The sequence below is a fragment of the Macaca fascicularis genome, chromosome 3 (assembly GCF_037993035.2).
Source record: "Macaca fascicularis isolate 582-1 chromosome 3, T2T-MFA8v1.1".
Taxonomy (NCBI): Eukaryota; Metazoa; Chordata; class Mammalia; order Primates; family Cercopithecidae; genus Macaca; species Macaca fascicularis.
Window position 1 is genome coordinate 35,931,448 of NC_088377.1, and position 13,690 is coordinate 35,945,137.

Below are 13,690 nucleotides of genomic sequence, written 5' to 3' on the forward strand. Positions count from 1 at the left end.
GGGATTACAGGTGCATGCCACTACCACTCAGCTAATTTTTGTATTTTTAGTAGAGATGGGGTTTCACCATGTTGGCCAGGCTGGTCTCGAACTCCCGACCTCAAATGATCCATTCGCTTCGGCCTCCCAAAGTGCTGGGATTACAGGCATAAGCCATTGCACCCGACCTTTAATTTTAAAATTTTAAAAATTATTTATTTATTCTGAGAGACAGGGTTCCACTCTGTCACCCAGGCTGGAGTGCAGTGCCACAATCATGGCTCACTGCAGACTCAAATCCTGGTCTCAAGTGATGTTCTCGCCTTGGCCTCCTGAGTAACTGGGACTGCAGATGTGCACCGTTATGCCCAGCTACTTTTTTGATTTTTTTTTTTTTCTTCTGGTAGAGATGAGGTCTCCCTATGTTGCACAGGCTGATCTTGAACTCCTGGCCTCAAGTGATCCTCCCATCTCAGCTTCCGGAGCAGCTGGGACTACAGGTGAGCACCACTACACCAAAATTTTGAAATGTTTTTTGTGTAAACAGAGTCTTGTGTTATTCAAATGATCCTCCTGCCTTGGCCTCCAGAGCAGTTGAGACTAGAGGCATATACCAACACACCCAATTAAAAAACATTTTTTGTATAAACAGTGTCTTGGGCCTGGCACAGTGACTGACACCTATAATCCCAGCACTTTGGGAGGCCAAGATGAGCAGATCACTTGAGGTCAGGAGTTCGAGACCAGCCTGGTCAACATGGTGAAACCCCATGTTTACTAAAGATACAAAAATTAGCTGGGCGTCATGGCGCTGGCCTGTAGTCCCAGCTACTCAGGAGGCTGAGGCAGGAGAATTGCTTGAACTTGGGAGGTGGAGGTTGCAATGAGCTGAGACTAGGCCACTGCATTCCAGCCTGGGTGACAGAATGAGACTCCATCTCAAACAACAACAACAACAACAACAACAACAACAACAAAACAAAACAAACAAAAAAAACCAGAGTCTTGTTGTGTTGCCCAGGCTGGTCTCTAACTCCTGGCCTCAAATGATCCTCCTGCCTCGGCCTCCAGAGCAGTTGGGACTATAGGCATACACCACCACACCCAATTAATTAATTTTTTTTTTTTTTTTGTATAAACAGGGTCTTTTTGTGTTGCCCAGGCTGGTCTCAAACTCCTGGAAGCACAGGTCATGCTAATTCCACTGAGGAGGCTGAAGATGCATGCCCCATGCTATCTTCCTGATGTTTTTGTATAGATAAGGGGCCTAGTCAGTCCGAGCTGTCAGTCTGAGCTGCTACAACAAACTCCCGTAGATCGGACGGCTTATAAACAACAGATATTTATTTCTCCTCTAAGATCACAAGATTGGGGCCGGGCGCGGTGGCTCACACCTGTAATTCCAGCACTTTGGGAGGCCAAGGTGGGTGAATCACGAGGTCAGGAGATCGAGACCATCCTGGCTAACATGGTGAAACCCTGTCTCTACTAAAAACACAAAAAATTAGCCGGGCGTGGTGCCGGGTGCCTGTAGTTCCAGCTACTCAGGAGGCTGAGGCAGGAGAATAGCGTGAACCTGGGAAACAGAGCTTGCAGTGAGCGGAGATCGCACCACTGCACTCCAGCCTGGGCGACAGAGTGAGACTCTGCTCAAAAAAAAAAAAAAGATCACGAGATTAGGGTGTCAGTGTGGTCGGGCTCTCTCCTGGGTTGCAGACAGCCACCTTCTCCTTGTAATCTTACTCGGTGGAAAGATGGGGAGGAGACCGGATGCAGTGGCTCACGGCACTTTGGGAGGCCAAGGTGGACAGATCACTTGAGGTCAGGAGTTCAAGACCAGCCTGGCCAATATTGTGAAACCCCGTCTACTAAAAATACAAAAAAAAAAAAAAAAAAAAAAAAAAAAATTTAGCCGAGTGTGGTGCAGGTGCCTGTAATCCCAGCTACTCAGGAGGTGGAGGCAGGAGAATTGCTTGAACAGGGGAGGTGTAGGTTGCAGTGAGCCGAGATCTCGTCACTGCACTCCACTGGCCTGGGTGACAGCGTGAGACTGCATCTCCAGAAAAAAAAAAAAAAAAAAAAGAGGGAGAGGGCACTCTCTGAGGTCCTTTTTATATGGGGCCTAATCCCATGGTTGAGGGCTCCATCTTCATGACCCTTTCTCCTCCCAAACGCCCCGCCTCCGAATACCATCACCTTGGTGTGAACACATGAACTTGGGAAGGAATGACACAGACATTCTGTTGGCTGCAGTGCAAGCCTGGACCATCAGGACTTGGCTACAATTCCCAGTGCCTTCCCCCACAGAGTCCCTGACGCTTGCTGGCCATACCCGTGGCAGCCCTTAGCATGTGGAACCGGGGGTCTGGGCTGATCCACCAGTTCTCTGAGCGCTCCTCAAGTCAGGGCCCAGGTCCACTCCACCTTGGCTCCTCCAGGATTGGCCCATAGTCCCTCCTCTTCCCTCCCTTTTGGGGGCTCCTGTTGCCTACAAAGAAAACTGTCACCTCTGCAGCATCTGGCCTCTACTGGCCATTCCGGCTACCAGGAGGGTAGGGCAGGAGGAGGTGGAGAGGGCTTGGTAGGACAGGGGCATGGGGCGAGGTGGGAAGACTTGGCCTCTGTGTGGTGGCCTCTGGGTGACAACGCCATACACATCCCTTCAGCTGCCATGGTGATGACTCTGGTGCCTGTATATCCTTTATATCCTTTCCCCTGTATTTATTTATTTTTATTTTTTATTTTTATTATTTTTTTGAAATGGAGTCTCACACTGTTGCCCAGGCTGGAGTGCAATGGTGTGATCTTGGCTCACTGCAACCTCTGCCTCCTGGGTTCAAGCAATTCTCCCGCCTCAGCCTCCTGAGTAGCTGGGATTACAGGTGCCTGCCACCATGCTCAGCTAATTTTTTGTATTTGTAGTAGAGACAGGGTTTCACTGTGTTGGCCAGGCTGGTCTCGAACTCCTGACCTCAGGTGATCCACCCGCTTCAGCCTCCCAAAATGCTGGGATTACAGGCATAAGCCACCACGCCCGGCCTCCCCTGGGTTCAAGACACAAACATCCAATGGTCTCCTGATAAGTGTGATGTCCTGTGGGTGTCTCTAACTCAGCACGTACAACACCAAGTTCATGAAGTTTCCTCCCCAAAACCGTTCTCCTCTGTGGTCTATCTCTCACATGGTACAATCATCCACTCCACTGGCCGCCCAGAAATCGGGTTATTGCCCCAGCTCCTCTCCCTTCCTCCTTCAGCTGATCCCTAAACCTGCCCTATCCATTCTAGCTGCCGTCTCCCCACTATCTATCAGCTTGGTCCTCTTCCTGTACCACTGCATAAACCTAAGTCACCATCACCTCCATGGGGACCACAGCAGCACCTGCAGCCCCTCTCTGGGTGCAAACCTGGTAGGTGCTAGCATTTTGCACATCTCTGACCACATGCATGGCCATGGCAGTGGGAGGGACAATTATTTCAAGCATTATGCAGAGAAGGAAATGGAAGTCCCAGGTCATGCAGTGGTTGAGTAACGGTCTCAGCATCCAGTCCTGGGTTCCCACCACCTCCCTCTTACCTGACACTGCATGAAAGAATGCAGCCAAGAAAGACAGGGATGGGGGTGGGGAGGAGTGAGCTCATGTTGAATCAGGAGGGCTCCTCAGTCCATTCTCTTGGTCGTTTCTATCTTATCTTATCTTATCTTATCTTATCTTATCTTATCTTATCTTATCTTATCTTATCTTATCTGTACAGACAGGGTCTCATCTTATTACCCAGGCTGGTCTAGAACTCCTGAGTGCAAATGATCCTCCTGCCTTGGCCTTCCAAAGTGCTGGAATCACAGGTGTGAGCCACCATGCCTGGTCCTCTTGGATTTGCTTTCCTTTTATTTTTTTGAGACAGATCTCACTCTGTTGCCCAGGCTGGAGTGCAGTGGCACGATCTTGGCTCACTGCAAGCTTCACTTCCTGGGTTCAAGTGATTCTCCTGCCTCAGCCTCCCAAGTAGCTGGGATTACAGATGCCTGCCACCACACCTGGATAATTTTTATATTTTCAGTAGAGACAGGGTTTCATCATGTTGGTCAGGCTGGTCCTGAACTCCTGACCTCAGGTGATCTGCCTGCCTCGGCCTCCCAAAGTGTTGGGATTACAGGTGTGAGCCACTGTGCCTGGCCCCTCTTGGATTTTCATATCATCTACATGGTTAATTGAATTTTCAATTCACAGACCTTGTTTTGTTTGCTTTTCATATCCTGTTGATGATGCTTATATGGATCCCAGGGCTAGAGGTCATCAGGATCTCCCAGTAGCAGCCTGGCCAGCATAGTGAGACCCCCATCTCTACAAAAAAAAAAAAAAAAAAAAAGAAATTAGCAAGGCATGATGGTGCGCACCTGTAGTCGCAGCTACTCAGGAGGCTGAGGCAGGAGGACTGCTTAAGCCCAGGAGGCTGAGGCTGCAGTAAGCCATGATGGCACCACTGCACACTCCAGCTTAGATGACAGAGCAAGACGTTGTCTCTTAAAAAGACAAAAAAAAAAAAAAAAAAAAAAAAAGAATCTCCCAGAACTTCATAGCTGCTACTATTAGTAGCAGCTGATGTTTCCTGGCTGATCACTTGCCTAAGCCACAGTTACTTCTATTTTTCCTCTGCTGCAACCCTGGTTATGAAACCAGAAATAATTGTAGCTGGTAGAGACACTGAAATACCTCAAAGTAAAATCCAGAGGCTGGGTCAGGCTGTGGTCAGCCCGGGGGAGACCACAGCCATTGCAGAGGGGCCCAGGGTCCCTGAAGGTGGGTGGCAGCCAACGGAGCTGCTGGGTGGGGGGGGGGGGGGGATGGGCAGCCAGCTTGAAGGAGCCTGGAGCCCAGAAGAGGAAGAGATGAAAACCATCACAGAGAGGTGCCTCCAGGGCCGAGCTGAGGCCCTGGCCAAGGAAGTCACAAGACTGTAGCGTGGCTCCATCTTTGGGGCCCACAATTTGGATTCAGGTCCTGGCTCTGTCACTTACACGGCTCTGTGTCTCTGGCTAGTTGGTTACCTTCTCTGGTCCCCTGCTTCCTTATCTGTAAACGAGGAGATAAGGTACAGCCACTGCAGGGTGGGTAAGCAAAAGGTATCTGCATGTTGCTGATGTAACAGGCGAAGTTGACATAAGGTAAAAGTAACCATTTTAAAGTGAACAATTCAGGAGCATTTAGGACACATTCACAATGTTGCTGATATAAGAGGTGAAGCTGAAGTAACACAACAGTAACCATTTTAAAATGAACAATTCAAGGGTATTTAGTGTATTCAAAATGTTGCTGATGTAACAGGTGAAATTGACATAACACAAAAGTAACCATTTTATTTATTTATTTATTTATTTATTTATTTATTTATTTATTTATTTTTGAGACAGAGTCTCACTCTGTCACCCAGGCTGGGGTGCAGTGGCATGATCTCCACCTCCAGCCTCCACCTCTCAGGTTTTTGTTTGTTTCTCTGTTTTGAGATGGAGTCTTACTTTGCTGCCCAGGCTAAAGCAACCTTCAACTCCTAAGTTCAAGCGATTCTCCTGCCTCAGCCTCCCGAGTAGCTGGGATTACAGGTGCCCGACACCACACACAGCTAATTTTTTGTATTTTTAGTAAAGACGGGGTTTCATCATGTGTTGGCCAGGTTGATCTCGAACTCCTGACCTCGTGATCTGCCCGCCTCAGCCTCCTAAAGCACTGGGATTACAGGTGTGAGCCACCAAGCTCAGCTGACCTCTCAGGTTTAAGTGATTCTCCCACCTCGGCCTCCCGAGTAGCTGGGATTGCAGGCGCCCGCCACCACACCTGGCTAATTTTTGTATTTTAATTTTTTTTTTTTTTTTTTGAGACGGAGTCTCTCGCTCTGTAGCCCAGGCTGGAGTGCAGTGGCCGGATCTCAGCTCACTGCAAGCTCCGCCTCCCGGGTTCACGCCATTCTCCGGCCTCAGCCTCCCGAGTAGCTGGGACTACAGGCGCCCGCCACCTCGCCCGGCTATTTTTTTTTGTATTTCTTAGTAGAGACGGGGTTTCACCGTGTTAGCCAGGATGGTCTCGATCTCCTGACCTCGTGATCTGCCCATCTCGGCCTCCCAAAGTGCTGGGATTACAGGCATGAGCCACCGCGCCCGGCCTGGCTTTTGTTTTGAAAGTGGGAGAGGCCTGATACTGTTTAAATCTAAAGGTAAGAGGCTGGGTCATGCCTGTAATTCCAGCATTTTGGGAAGCCGAGGCAGGAAGATTGCTTGAGCCCAGGAGTTGCAGACCAGCCTGGGCAACATGGCAAGATGCCATCTCTACAAAAAATACAAAAATTAGCCTGGTGGATGGCGTATGCCTGTAGCCCCAGCTGAGGTGGGAGAATCACTTAAGTCCAGGAGATAGAGGCTGCAGTGAGCCATGATCACGCCACTGCACTTCAGCCTGGGCGACAGAGTGAGATCCTGTCTCAAAACAAACAAACAGACACTAAAGGGAAGGATCCAATGGAGAGGAGACAGAGGTTGAATGTGTAAGACAGAGAAGAAAAACTGATAGTGAGAAATTTTTTTCTTTTTTGAGACAGAGTTTCGCTCTTTTTGCCTAGGCTGCAGTGCAATGGCGCGATCTCGGCTCACTGAAACCTCTGCCTCCCAGGTTCATGCGATTCTCCTGTCTCAACCTCCCAAGTAGCTGGGATTATAGGCATATGCCACCACGCCCAGCTAATTTTGTATTTTTACTAGAGACGGGGTTTCACCATGTTGGCCAGGCTGGTCTTGAACTCCTGACCTCAAGTGATCCACCTGCTTTGGCCTCCCAAAGTGCTGGGATTATAGGCATGAGCCACCACGCACGACCGATAGTGAGAAATTTCTAAGCTGAGACAGGCATCATAGGGAGACATTGCCAGTGGCTGTCATCTTATTTACGTACATGCAATTACATATATGTAAGTATACAACATACATATTATACATGCATAATTAGTTATATATGTATGTGTATAATATATAAACATATATACTACATACATACACATAGTAGGTAACATGTATGCATTACACATACATATAAACATATTATCCACTGTGAATGTGTATATAATATACACATATATTTTGTGGTGGTGGTTTGTTGCTTTTTCCCCCCACTAGAATATAAGCCCCAGGAGGTCAGGGGCCTTGCCCATCTCCCTCACTTCCGGTGGGTGGGGACTCCTTTGTGATTGGCTGCATCACAAAGTGGATGCAGTGAAAGAGTGAAGTGAAAGTGCAGTGAAAGAGTGGAAGAGTGAAGAGACGACCTTTGTTGGAAGGCTGCCTCGGGAGTCCATCAGAAGGGGCCGCCTAAAAATATCATGGATTGAAAAAGTTCTGGGGGCGGATGGTGGTGATGTGAATGTGCTTAATGCCACTGAAGGGTGTGATTAAAAATGGTTAAGATGGTAAATTTTATGTTATATATATTTTACCATATTAAAAAAAAAAATCACTGGGCCTGGTGCGGTGGCTCACGCCTGTAATCCCAGAGCTTTGGGAGGCTGAGGCAGGAGGATTGCTTGAGTCCAGGGGTTCAAGACCACCCTGGGCAACATAGTGAGACCCCCTCGTTTCTATTAAAAATTAAAAATTAGCCAGGTGTGGTGGCACCTGTCTGTAGTTCCAGCTACTCGGGAGGCTGAGGTGGGAGGATGGCTTGAACTCAGGAGGCTGAGGCTGCAGTGAGCTGTAACTGCACCACTGCACCCCAGCCTGGGCGACACAGCGAGATCCTGTCTCTAAACAAATAAACACACACAAAACTACACTGATGCCAAGAACAATTACTGCATGCTCACTATGCATTAGGCATCTTGCTAAGCTCTTTACCCGTGTCATCTCATTTGTCTCACATACTCCCCGCAAGGCAGGGTCACTAACCTACTGTATTTTACGGATTGGCGACAACCTCAGAGAGGTTAAGTCACTTGCCCAAGGTCACACAGCGAGTTTCAAGCCCCAGCTGGTGAGCATCACGATCCTTTGCCAATGAGCCGATGCTCGAGAAAGGGTCGGGTAGACAACAGGCACTGCATAAAGGCTGGTTAACGGGACCGTGTTTGGCTGCGGCGTGAAGCTCCGGGCTTGAACCGCGAGACTGCTACGCGCCCCCGAGCCGCCGCGCGCCCTCCCTGCCGGGGCGGAGTCAACGCCGCGGATTGGCTGCTGAGGAAGGGGGCGTGGCTCGTGGCGGCCGGTGGGCGGGGTCGATCTCTGGCGGTAAATACGGCGCCACATGGCACTGGCTCGCGAGGGCGGGGGCGGGCTGGCGGGGCGCAGGCGCGCTGAGGGCGGGCGCCCCTCGGCCTCCGTGGCCCCTCCGGCGGCCGCGACGTCTCGCGAGAAGACGAGCGGTAGGCGGGGCTCGGGCGAGGGGGGCGGGGCCGGCGAGGGCGGCCTCTGGAGGGTCCCCTAGTCTCGGGGCGACGGCGGCTGCTGCGGGCGCGAGGTGAGGGGCGCGAGATGAGGGGCGCGGCGGGCGGCGGGCGGCGGGCGGCGGGCTTGGGGCGCGGCCTCCCTCCCTCTCGGCCTGTGCGGGGCTGCCGGGGCCCGGGCGGTGGTCCCGGGCCGCGCTGAGGGGCGCGGGTCGGCTCTCCTTAGCCCGGCCTGGCGGGCGCGTCTTGGGCCCGGGTTCGAGTCCCCGCGCTGGCGCGCTGTGTGACCTTGGTCCTGCGCGCGCCCTCTCTGAGCCCCGCTCCTCGCCCTCGGCCAGGGCGACCCCAGCCCTGGGGCCCTGATCAGCGCGTTCTGCGGCCCCTCGGGGTCTGGATGAGAAATCTGTGGTTCTGATTCAGCGAGGGCAGAGGCTGCAGCGGCCCCGCCGGCCCCCAGTAGTCTCCCTGCCCGGCATCAGCCTCTGCCGCCCGGCAGGGACAGGACCGCTTCCCGGGCGTGGAATTCCAGGATCCTCAGCCCCCGAGGGTCCCCCCCTCCGTGCCTGCTGTCACCTGAACGGGGCTCCCCGGCCCCCCAGACCCCCTCCTGTGCCTGCTGTCACCTAAACGGGGCTCCCCGGCCCGGCCGACCGCAGCCCTGGAGCCTGCAGACGCCAGCAGCACCGGCAGGTCGCTCAGGGTATCCCTTAAATGACCTCTTACTCCAGAAGCCGCAGCCCTGCCTCTCTGCGAGAGGAAACCGTGCATTTAGTCCGGGAACAGTGGGACTTAGACCTCCTCTGCGGGCTCCCGGCCACCGAGACACCGCCGGCAAAACCTTGGCTCGGGTAGAGGCTCCGTCTGGCAGGCAGCACAACAAGCCGTAGTGTTTCCAGCATTATTAAATTATTTAGTTCATAATCGGGGCTGTGGGGACTCGGAAACCTGGGGGTGAATAGAAATGTGGGTTGCAGGCGCAGTGCTGGACGCAGTACATCTTCCAGGACACCAGGTCCTACGGTGCTGCTCCTGGCTGTGGGTGGCTGGGGACAGCTGGGCGGGTTCCCCTCCTACCCCCACGCGGGGACACAGGTTAGCCCCTCACCGTGAGCATCTGGGGTTGGGAGTCAGGACTGGTGTCTGAGTGAGGACGGAGAGAAAACAGGGGTAACGAGGACATTGCTACACGAAAGTGCAACGCTTGAGATCTGAAGGAGCACCTGCCTGGAATGGCATAGAAGTTTTATTTCCCTGCAAAGGAGTTCATGGGACTTTGGGCTGATGCTTTGGGGCCAGCGGTAACTGTCTGCTGCCACTCAGCAGACTTCAGCTTTTTTATCAAACCTCCAATCGAGTGCAAGATGCCAAGCTGGGGTAGATGGCGATAATAGTGTGGGCCTTGCCCTGGGAGCTCACGGCCAGCCTGGCTACGACAGTGTGGGGTTGGGGCTGTGGTGCAGGCGTTAACAGAATGTGGAGACATTTTCTGACGTTTTCCACAGTGGAGAGGACCTATGAATTGGGCCTTTGGAGGCAAAGGGCATGCGGAGATATGGAAGTGAAAGCGATGTTTGGGGGAGATGGTGGGTCGCTGTGTTCTTGGTGAAGTGGGGTTTGAGGATTGGGTTGGAAGCTAAGACTGGAAGGCCGGGCGAGGTGGCTCGTGCCTGGAGGTACAAGACTGGAGGCACTTTGGCGAGCACTTTGGAAGGCTGAGGCGGGTGAATCACCTGAGGTCAGGAGTCTGAGACCAGCCTGGCCAACATGGTGAAACCCCCTCTCTACTAAAAATACAAAATTTAGCTGGGTGTGGTGGTGCACACCTGAAGTCCCAGCTGCTTGGGAGGCTGAGTCAAGAGCATCGCTTGAACCCAGAGGCAGAAGTTGCAGTGAGCTGACATTGGACCACTGCACTCCAGCCTGGGCAAAAGAGTGAAAAAAAGACTGTAAAGATGGATTTCTGATTGTGCAGGGGCCTGAATGCTGTGCCAGGGAATTTAAGCTTTTATCCCTTTGGTGGTGGTTTGGGTGTGATGCGATTAGATGTGTTTCAGAAAAGTGATCCTGGTGAGAATATGAGAGGTGGGTTTTGCATCTGGGCAGTGGAGCTGAGTTGAGTAAGTTTGTGGGGCGTGGGTGTGGGACAGTGAGAGAGTGGGGGCGGGCATGGAGCTGAAAGATGGGGGTGGCGCTTTGTGAGATGTGGTGACCTGTAGCAGCAAGGGCAGCCGGGACCTCTAGCCTGCGATGAGGAGCGCTGGGGCTGGGTGGGGGAGAAAGAGCCAAACACACGTAGGCTTTAGACCTGCAGGGTTGGCAGTATTAGTGGCCATCCTGGAGATGTGACCTTGTAGAGAAGAGACAGCCTATACAAGGAGGGAATCCCCAGGAACCCCAGTGGGAAGGGATCGAGAGTTGAAGAGAGGCCTGTTGGTTGGCTGACCTTGGGCTTGCAGTTCCTTGACTACGCACAGTCATTGAGGCTGGCGGGTGATTCTCTTCTAGAGTGGGTCTGGGCCTGAAGAAGCCATCGGTGGGAAAAGATGGGTTATTGATGATACTGAAACACATGCGGTTTGTCGTTTAAAAAAAACCTTACATCTTGAGTTTCAATTCTTGAATTGTCTTTCTCTTTAGAGAGTAGCTGTTAGTTTCATACCTACTTAGTGGGTCTGTGGCTGCCAGCAGGGCTGTAGGCCCGCAGATGTGCCTGGAGATAATTGACTCTCCAACTTATTACTTCCTGCTGTTAACCAAGGTGGTGGTTTCTGTAACTGTTTAGACACTTTAAAGATATTTCAGAGAAGAATGGGAAACAGGTACAGTTGAGTACGGGGTAGGGGCACAGTTGAGTACGGGGTAGGGGCACAGTTGAGTACGGGGTGGGGGCGCGGTGCTGTACAGGGCACAGGAGGAGGAAGCGAACAGGGCCCCTTTGGCTCCCAGAACATGACCAGCTGGGGCTTTTCCCTCTGGACAGGAGGATGGATGTGTCTTTGAGGAATCTGAGTGGCCCAAGAGAAAAGACTAAAATTAATGACATCAGGAGGTCCCCAGTCAGCAGGCCCAGCTGGATCCCTTGCTAATGAATTAATAACCCCCTCCCAGTGTTCAAGGCATCAAGCTTCAAAAATCCCCATCCCTTAAATATGAGCAGATAACCAAGGGCATCTGAAGAAAACCTCTGCTACACGAGATTGAGACCGGAATACACACTGGGAAACAAGAGAGCGTACAGGAAGGAGCCTTAGAAAGCAGGCTGTCATTAATGTCCACACGGAGGTAAGAGAAAATATCGCAAACGTGAGGCAAGAACAGGAAGCTCTAAAAAAAAGCCACCAAAAGGAGCATTCAAAGATCCAAAAAGAGAACTCTCGTATATCTATTAAAAAAAGCAGAAATAAGAAAATCAGTTAGTGGGTGAAAGATAAAGTTGAGGAACTCCCTCAGAAAGTAGAACAGAAAAGCAAGGAGGTGGCACATGAGAGAAAAAAGAAACGGAAGGGATCAGATCAGGAAGTCGGCAGCTGAATAGTAACAGTTTCAAAGCTAAGGTGAGAGGATCGCTTGAGGCCAGGAGTTCAAGACCAGCCTGGGCAACATAGCAAGACCCCATCTCTACAACAAAATTTAAAAATTAGCCAGGTGTGGTGGTGTGCACCTGTAGTCCCAGCTACTTGGGAGGCTGAGGTGGGAGGATCACTTGAACCCAGGAGTTTGAGGCTGCAGTGAGCTGTGATCATGCCACTGCGATCCAGCCTGGGTGACAGAGCAAGACCCCGTCTCTAAAAAATAAAATACTTTTAAAAAAGTTTCCGCAAGAAAACAATAGGGAAAACAGGATGAAATTCACAAAATAATTTCCTAAAACCCAAAGTGTCTAGGTTAAAGAGGCTGGGTGTGGTAGCTCATGCCTGTAATCCCAGCAATTTGGGAGGTAGGAGGATCACTGAGGTCAGGAGTTCGAGACCAGCCTGACCATCATGATGAAACCCCATCTCTACTAAAAATACAAAAATTAGCCAAGCATGATGGTGGGTGCCTGTAATCCCATACTTAGGAGGCTGAGGCAGGAGAATTGCTTGAACCCAGGAGGCAGAGGTTGCAGTGAGCCCAGATCGTGCCACTGTACTCCAGCCTGGGCAATAGAATGAGACTCTGTCTCAAAAATAAAATAAAATAAAATAAAATAAAATAAAATAAAAGCCTGGGCAGCAAACTTGGATAGTAAGAGAGGCTGAGTTTCAGATAAACACTAGTGAGAGCTTTTGAGGGGAAGGATTTATTTGAAAGCGTGTCTGCGGCTGTTGACCCCAGAATTTGGATAGTGAGACTTTGGAGGCCAGGTGCTGTGGCTCACGCCTGTAATCCCAGCACTTTGGGTGGCCGAGGTGGACAGATCACTTGAGGCCAAGAGTTTGGGACCAGTCTGGCCAACGTAGTGAAACCCCGTCTCTACTGCAAATACAAAAATTAGCCAGGCGTGATGGCGGGTGCCTGTAATCCCAGTTACTCAGGAGGCTGAGACAGGAGAATTGCTTGAACCTGGGAGGTGCAGGTTGCAGTGAGCCGAGATCATGCCATTGCACTACAACCTGGGCAACGAGAGCGAGACTCCGTCTCAAAAAAAAAAAAAAAAGATACTTGCGTTCCCACTCCAGGACATACTGTTGTGAAATCTCAGAACAAGAGAAAAAGTAAAAACAAATCACAAATAGGTCATCACAGGTCAAGAGGCAGAAGGTTAGAACATGTGGAAAAAGGCAGAAGAACGAACTACAATTAAAATGAAAAGAAGCAGAAGGGCCTGGGCTTTTTCGAAGCAGCACTGGATGGCAGGAGACGGGAGGGCCTTGCCTGAGAAATTCTGAAGGATGCGTTTTCAGCCTGGAAGTCTACACTCAGGCAAGGGAGGGAGGGTAAAGACACCTTCAGACTCGCTCCCAGATTTGTTCCTCATGCTTTCAGGAGACAATTGGCAGATGTAGTCTCCCCAGACGAGGCAGTAAGTCTAGACTGAGACTGGCTGGTGGGAACAGGATTTCCTCCAGGTTAGAGGTGAAAAGAACCTGCTGAAGGGAGATCCCAGCCAGGTGCTGGCGAGGAGAGCAGCTGTGTCCTGACCCCAGCTCGTCAGAGACTCCTTGAAGAGATTCTTTGGGAGAAGATGAAATTAGCAGGACACCTGACGTGCTGGAACATCTGGAGAGGAGTTGAAACAGTTGGCAGAGTTGGGGCGGGATTAGTGATAAGTACTAAACAAAGCAAATGAAAACACAAGACTGTTATTA

At 51.2% G+C, this 13,690-nt stretch overlaps 1 protein-coding gene across 2 annotated transcripts in view; it reads left to right on the forward strand.

Moving 5' to 3' along the window:
* Positions 1-8,429: 8,429 nt before the first annotated feature.
* Positions 8,430-13,690, forward strand: part of CHST12 (carbohydrate sulfotransferase 12) — a 31,950-nt gene continuing 26,689 nt past the window's right edge. For both annotated transcript variants that reach the window (XM_045389770.3, XM_074034271.1), the window contains exon 1: positions 8,430-8,473. The gene's annotated coding sequence lies outside the window, so the exon portion shown is untranslated. The remainder of the gene's footprint in view (positions 8,474-13,690) is intronic.